Source organism: Tachyglossus aculeatus, chromosome 5 (assembly GCF_015852505.1).
Source record: "Tachyglossus aculeatus isolate mTacAcu1 chromosome 5, mTacAcu1.pri, whole genome shotgun sequence".
Classification (NCBI taxonomy): domain Eukaryota; kingdom Metazoa; phylum Chordata; class Mammalia; order Monotremata; family Tachyglossidae; genus Tachyglossus; species Tachyglossus aculeatus.
This window is the reverse complement of record NC_052070.1, coordinates 106236797-106245204: the sequence shown is the minus strand read 5'-3', so window position 1 is coordinate 106245204 and position 8408 is coordinate 106236797.

The window sequence follows — 8408 nt, the reverse complement described above, 5'->3', positions numbered from 1 at the left end:
CTTGAGAGGCGGGAGGAGGTCTCATCTGAAGATACTGCTGGGAAGGATGGGAGAGTAATGGAGAGGGTTGAGAGCGGGGGGGGTTGGAGAAGGGGGAGGAATAACTCCACCAGACCTGATGGAGTTAATTTTACTAATGAAGTAGGAGGCCAGATCTTTGGGACTGAGGCATGGAGAAGGGGGAGGAACAGAGGGCCTTAGAAGGGAGTTAAATGTATGGAAGAGCTGTCAGGTATGATAGGCATGGGTGTCAATAAGGGACGAAAAATAGCTTTGCCTGGCACAGGAGAGGGTAGAATTAAGGCAGGAAAGGATAAACTGCAAGTGAACAAGGTTGGCTTGGTGTTTAGACTTTCGCCAGCAGCTTTCTTCTGCTACAGCATAAGAGTGAAGGAGGCAGACAGTGGTAGTGATCCAAGGCTGTGGGTTAGTGGTACGAGAGCGGCGAAGGAAAAGGGCAGCGAGAGAGTTGAGTTGAGTAGAAAGGGTAGAGTTGAGAGCAGTAATCTGTTCATCAAGACTGGGTAGAGAAAGTAGGGAGGCAAGGTGGGGTGTGAGGCGCTGAGAACGATAGATGGGGTCGAGAAAGCGGAGGTCTCTGTGAGGTAGTAATATAGATTTGCAGGGGAGAGGTGTGTGAGTGAGAAGGCAGGTGAGAAGGTTATGATCAGAGAGAGGGATGTCGGTGTTGGTGAGGGTGAAGATAGTGCAACGGTAGGAGATGATGAGGTCGAGGGTGTGACCAAGTTGGTTTGTGGGCGAGGTGGGGTCGAGCAGGAGGCTGGTAGCATCAAGGAGAGATAGAAGGCAGGCGGCAGAGGAATCACCAGAGACATCAATGTAGATGTCCACTCATTATTATTATGGATGGGTGGATGGGTGGATGGAGGGATGTTTGGATAGACAGATAGGTGAACAGACAGACAGATGGACGGATGGATGGTCGGAAAGATGGATGGATGGATGAATGAATGGATTAGAGACAAAATTTGCTCAGTCAAAATAATTCATTCATTCAATCATATTTATTGAGTGCTTACTGTGTGCAGAGCACTGTACTACAAGCTTGGAAAGTGCAATTAGCAATAAATAGAGATATTCCCAGTGCACAAGTTACCCCCAGTCTAGAAGGGGGAAGACAGGCATGAAAACAAGTAAGCAGGCAGTCACATTTGGGGGACAATTTCCATGATTGCATCCCTGCTCCCTTGTCACCCTCTGATTAATTGATATATTGAATCCTGATTTACAGAGAGACCCAGAGTGTTTACGTGACTGAACCAACGTCATACAGCAGGTCAGTGGCAGAACCGGGCAGATCTTTCGAATCTCATGACTCCCAGCCACATGCTCATTCCACTAAGGCATGATGTCCCCCAAACAATCACTTGTCAGTCACTTATTTATTTATTCATTCATTCAATCAATCGTATATATTTCGTACCTACTGTGTGTAGAGCAGAGTACTAAGCGCTTGGAAAGTACCATTCAAGATAAAGAGAGAAAATACTTGCCCACGCCGGGCTTACAGTCACACATGTCTTATCAACCTCTATCCCAGACACTGACAAATCCTCAGAGGCTGAACTTGCTCTTTCGACAGCCCTTGACATGGATACCCCCACTGTCATAACCCTGATGGACAATGGGATAGTCAGCAAAGGGAAACAGACATTTTATCCCTTAGACGAGGAAAGAGGAATCTCCCCTTTAGGACTCTTCCTAGGGCAGACTTCATGTCCCGGTTCCTCAGGCTGTAGATGACGGGGTTCAGGGTGGGGGTCACCATGATGTAGAACACGGACAACAGCAGGTACGGGGTCGAGGGGAGTCAGGCACGGGCTTGAAGTAGGCAATGGCGGCCGTAGCGAGGAAGATGGTGACGACAGCGAGGTGAGGCAGGCAGGTGGAGAACGCTTTGGCCCGGCCCTCTGTGGCCGGCATCCTCAGCACAGCCTGGAAGATGCGCACGTAGGAGATGATGATGAAGATAAAGCAGCCCGAACATAAAGCTAGCCCACCGGTGACGCTCAAATAAACGGCGACATGGTCCTCGGAGCAGGAGATCTTCAGCAGAGTGGGGACGTGGCAGAAGAATTGCTGGACGATGTTGGACGCACAGAAGCTCAGGGAGAAAGTCGAAGCTGAATAAAAAACCGCAAACAGCCCCTCGCTGAGCCAGGAGGAAGCTGCCATCTTTCCACAGGCCGTGTTGGTCATGACCATCTCATAGCGCAGGGGGTGACAGATGGCGGCATAGCGGTCGTAGGACATCGCTGTAAGGATGGGAAACTCTGAACCGACACACAGGACCACCAGGAAGACCTGAGAGGCACAGCCCAAGAAGGAGATGGAGTTGCGATTGGTCAAGGAGTTGAGGACGGAATTTTGGACGATGACGGTGATAAAGCAGAGGTCGACGACAGACAGGTTCCTGAGGAAGAAATACATGGGGGTGTGAAGGCGCCGGTCGAGGACGGTGACGGTGATGATGAGGAGATTCCCCATCAGGGCCGCCAGATAGACCAGGTGGATCAGCGCGGCGTGGACGAGCTGCAGCTCCCGGGTGTCTGAGAATCCCAGCAGGAGGAATTCCCTTACCGTGGAGACGTTGGGCATTTTTTGGTACGCAGCATTGACTTTCAGCAATGGATGAGGAAAGAGCCAAAGTTAGAATCAGTTGATGGGATTATCATCATCATCATCATCAATCGTATTTATTGAGCGCTTACTATGTGCAGAGCACTGTACTAAGCGCTTGGGAAGTACAAATTGGCAACATATAGAGACAGTCCCTACCCAATATTGGGCTCACAGTCTAAGAGGGGGAGACAGAGAACAAAACCAAACATACTAACAAAATAAAATAAATAGAATAGGTATGTACAAGTAAAATAAATAAATAAATAGAGTAATAAATATGTACAAACATATATACATATATACAGGTGCTGTGGGAAAGGGAAGGAGGTAAGATGGGGGGATGGAGAGAGGGACGAGGGGGAGTGGAAGGAAGGGGCTCAGTCTGGGAAGGCCTCCTGGAGGAGGTGAGCTCTCAGTAGGGCCTTGAAGGGAGGAAGAGAGCTAGCTTGGCGGATGGGCAGAGGGAGGGCATTCCAGGCCCGGTGGATGACGTGGGCCGGGGGTCGATGGCGGGACAGGTGAAAACGAGGTACGGTGAGGAGATTAGCGGCGGAGGAGCGGAAGGTGCGGGCTGGGCAGTAGAAGGAGAGAAGGGAGGTGAGGTAGGAGGGGGCGAGGTGATGGAGAGCCTTGAAGACCGGGGTGAGGAGTTTCTGCCTGATGCACAGATTGATTGGTAGCCACTGGAGATTTTTGAGGAGGGGAGCTATATGCCCAGAGCGTTTGTGGACAAAGATAATCCGGGCAGCAGCATGAAGTATGGATTGAAGTGGAGAGAGACACGAGGATGGGAGATCAGAGAGAAGGCTGATGCAGTAGTCCAGATGGGATAGGATGAGAGCTTGAATGAGCAGGGTAGCGGTATGGATGGAGAGGAAAGGGCGGATCTTAGCAATGTTGCGGAGCTGAGACCGGCAGGTTTTGGTGACGGTTTGGATGTGAGGGGTGAATGAGAGAGCGGAGTCGAGGATGACACCAAGGTTGCGGGCTTGTGAGACGGGAAGGATGGTAGTGCCGTCAACAGAGATGGGAAAGTCAGAGAGAGGGCAAGGTTTGGGAGGGAAGACAAGGAGTTCAGTCTTCGACATGTTGAGCTTTAGGTGGCGTGCAGACATCCAGATGGAGATGTCCTGAAGGCAACAGGAGATGCGAGCCTGGAGAGAGGGGGAGAGAGCAGGGGCACAGATGTAGATCTGGGTGTCATCAGCGTAGAGATGATAGTTGAAGCCGTGGGAGCGAATGAGGTCACCAAGGGAGTGAGTGTAGATTGAGAACAGAAGGGGACCAAGCACTGAACCTTGGGGAACCCCCACAGTAAGGGGATGGGAGGGGGAGGAGGAGCCTGCAAAAGAGACTGAGAAAGAACGACCGGAGAGATAAGAGGAGAACCAGGAGAGGACGGAGTCTGTGAAGCCAAGGTCTGATAGCGTGTTGAGGAGAAGGGGGTGGTCCACAGTGTCAAAGGCAGCTGAGAGGTCGAGGAGGATTAGGACAGAGTAAGAGCCGTTGGATTTGGCAAGCAGGAGGTCATTGGTGACCTTTGAGAGGGCAGTTTCTGTGGAATGTAGGGGACGGAAGCCAGACTGGAGAGGGTCGAGGAGGGAGTTGTTGTTGAGGAATTCAAGGCAGCGCGTGTAGACAACTCGTTCAAGGAGTTTGGAAAGGAATGGTAGGCGGGATATGGGGCGATAACTAGAAGGTGAGGTGGGGTCAAGAGAGGGTTTATTTAGGATGGGAAAGACATGGGCATGTTTGAAGGCAGAGGGGAAGGAACCAGTGGAGAGTGAGCGGTTGAAGATGGAAGTTAAGGAGGGGAGAAGGGATGGAGCGAGAGATTTCATGAGATGAGAGGGAATGGGGTCAGAAGCACAGGTGGCCGGAGTAGCACTTGAGAAGAGGGAGGAGAGCTCCTCTGAGGATACTGCTGGGAAGGATGGGAGAGTAGCAGAGAGTGTTGAAAGCCGGGGGGTTGGAGAAGGGGGGGAAGTGACCTTGGGGATGTCGGACCTGATGGATTTAATTTTGGTAATGAAGTAGGAGGACAGATCGTTGGGGGTGAGGGAAGGAGGAGGGGGAGGAACCGGGGGCCTGAGAAGGTAGTTGAATGTACGGAAGAACTGGCGGGGGTGATGGGCATGGTTGTCAATAAGGGAGGAGAACTAGTTTTGTCAGGCAGAAGAGAGGGCTGAGTTAAGACAACAGGATAAACTTGAAGTGAACGAGGTTGGCATGGTGTTTAGACTTATGCCAGCAGCGTTCGGCAGCTCCAGCATAAGAGCGAAGGAGGCAGACAGTGGCAGTGATCCAGGGCTGTGGGTTAGTGGTACGAGTGAAAACACTGACTTGCTGGTGATTCTCTTGGACAGTTATTGAATTCAAAATGATCTTTGAGTTCACCGTGGAGACATTGAATATTTCTGGGGAATGATGTGGACTCCCTGCACAGGAAGAGGGAAGACTTCAATTTAGAGACATTGATGTTGAGGGTGAAGGAATAAGACTGAGTCAATCAACTCTATTTATTGAGTAGCTTCAGAGGACACGGTATTAGTACATATGATCACTGACCCCAGGGAGCTTCAATTCTATTGGAAGCACCAAGCTTCGAACTGTGTAGTAGCAGAGTGCACTACTGGGAAAAACACAGGCCTGGGAGTCAGCCGACCAGTGTTCTATTCCCAACTCTACCAGTTATCTGCTGCATAGCCACGGGAAAGTGACTTAATTTCTCTACACCTCAGTTTTCTCAATAGTAAAATGGAAATTCGATTCCTGTTTTCCCTCTTACTTAGTCAGTGAATACTTTATGGGATACGGTCTGTGCTGTCCTGAATCTCCTCCAACACTTAATACCTTGCTTAGCACATAGTAGACACTTAATAAATTTCAAGAGAATTATTTTGGGTTGAGAAGACAGAAACAAAAATGAATAGCAGATAGCAGAGGTCAGAGAAAATGAAGATATGTTCATGACTTGGGAAATTTTTCGGTGGTTTTAGAGTCACACAAGAAGTGTCTTTACATATACATTTATCCATTTAGTGGAGAGAAAACGGGCCTGGTATACAGAATGACCTGGATTCTAATCCTGTTTCCGTTCCTTGTCTGCTGCTTGACCTGGGGCCAGTCACTTACCTTCTCTGTGCCTCAGTTACCTCATCTGAAAAATGGGGTTACCACTGTGAGCACCCTATGAGGCATGGACTATGACCAATCTGAATAGCTTGTATCCATTCCTGTGTTTAATACAGTACCTGGCACATAATAAGCCCTTCACGATATCAGAAAACAAACAAACAACAACAATAACAGAAAACACGTATTCTCCAAACTGATTCCATTTGCTCACATATCTGCATTCACACTTGTAGACACACAAACGCAAGTATACGTCATCATTCATCTAGTACCTTCCTAAAGCATCGCTCATCCTACATCTCTCCACTCCTCAACCTCCACTCATGACAAGTTTTGCTTTTTCACAAGCAACCAAAACTCTTAATCGGTTTGAAGCCTCTCCGCCCTATGACTGCACTTCATCCCCTTTCCATTTTTAAAACGTCTTCTCAGCTCTCAAAGAAACATTCTAGTTGTTACTCGCGATCGATTCTCCCATTTCTATCCTAGCCTGAAAATCCCTCTCTTATCCACTCAAAATCAGAAAGCACAGTTCTTTCCGAATTCTGAGCACTGCTAAAATCCCCACCCCTGCAAAACCGACCAGCTTCCCCGGTTCATTTCCCAGCCCTCTAAATCCACTTCACCTAATGCAAGCGTATCACCTCATGTCAATCCTCATTTAGTGGAGAAAGCATGGACCCAGGAGTTCTCTTCTTGACTGTGAGCTCCTGAAGGACAGCATACACATCTACCAGCTCTGTTCTATTGTACTCTCCCAAACATTACTTAGTGGGAATCAGAGGACTTTAGTTCTAATCCTGGCTCTGTCCCTTTGCTTGATGAGGAAGCTTGGGCAAGTCGTTTCACTTCTCTGGGCTCCAGTTTCCTCATCTGTAAAATGGCACACAATAATTTCATATCCATGTTTCCATTCTTTCTTTCCTTCTGGAAGGGGCTGGGAATGTGTCTGTTATGGTGTTCTAAAATGCATAGAGCAGAGGTTTGGCAGTCAGAAGGAGAAAGAGGGACCTGGGTTCTAATTGCGGCTCAGCCTCATTCATTCATTCATTCAATCGTACTTATTGAGCGCTTACTGTGTGCAGAGCACTGTACTAAGCGCTTGGGAAGTACAAGTTGGCAACATGTAGAGATGGTCCCTACCCAACAGAGGGCTCACAGTGTAGAAGGGGGAGACAGACAACAAAACAAAACATATTAACAAAATAAAATAAATAGAATAAATATGTAAAAATAAAATAAATAAATAAATAGAGTAATAAATACGAACAAACATATATACATATATACAGGTGCTGTGGGGAGGGGAAGGAGCTAAGGTGGGGACATGGGGAGGGGGAGGAGGGAAAGAGGAAGGAGGGAGCTCAGTCTGGGAAGGCCTACTGGAGGAGGTGAGCTCTCAGTATGGCTCTGAAGGGAAGAAGAGAGTTAGCTTGGCGGATGTGCAGAGGGAGGGCATTCCAGGCCAGCCTCATGTCTGCTGTGAGACCATGGGCAAGTCATTTAACTTCTCTGATCCTCAGTTACCTCATCTGTAAAATGGGGGTAAAGACTGTAAGCCCCATGTGGAACGAAAACTGTATTCAACCTGCATAACTTGTATCTATCCCAGCGCTTAGAACAGTGCTTGAGACATAGTAAGAGCTTAACAAATACTATTATTGCTCTCCAAGGGCTTAGTGCTCACAATAAGTGTTCAATCAGTATGACTCAATGTTAACGGATTGATAGTAAATTAGACTGTGTCATCCTTGCCTAATAGGCTGGAAAGCCCATGAGGGCAGGAATTCCAACCTTTCCCACTATTTGTCATTTCCCAACGATGCTGATGTTGTGCTGGAGGTGCAGATGCCAATACCATCAGAATAAATAGAATCATATCGATGCACACATCATTAATAAAATAAATAGAGTAGTAAATATGTACAAATATGCACAAGTATTGTGGGGAGGGGAAGGTGATAGGGTAGAGGTTGGGCCATGGGCAGGGGAGGAGGAGGAGAGGACATGGGGGGCAGAGTCTGGGAAAGATTCTTGGAGGAGGTGAGCGCTCAGTAGGGCTTTGAAGAGAGGAAGAAAGCTAGTTTGGCGGATGTGTGGAGGGTGATCATTGCAGGCCAGAGGCAGGACGTGGGTCAGGGTCGACGGCGGGACATGAGAGAATGAAACACATTTAGGAGGTTAGTGGCAGAAGAGTGGAGGGTGCAGGCTGGGCTGTAAAAGGAGAGAAGGGAGGTGAGGTAAGAGGGGGTAAGGTGATGGAGAGCTTTGAAGCCTAGAGTGAGGAGTTTTTGCTTGATTCGAAGGTTGATAGACAATCACTGGAGGATTTTGAAGAGGGGAGTGACATGCCCAGAGCGTTTCTGCACACAGATGATCCATGCAGCTGCGTGAAGTATAGGCTGAAGTGGGGAGAGACAGGAAGATGGGAGATCAGAGAGGAGGCTGATGCAGTAATCCAGTCGAGATAGGATGAGAGATTGAACCAGCAGGGTACTGTAGCCTGACGGGTAGTTGGCATGGTAGCCAGGTTTAAGGAGCAAGGAGGAGAGATTTGCGATGGTTGATGGTTACTGTCCCGGAAATCACCTTCCCACCTGTTAGCACCCCTGACCACTCGGGGCCGC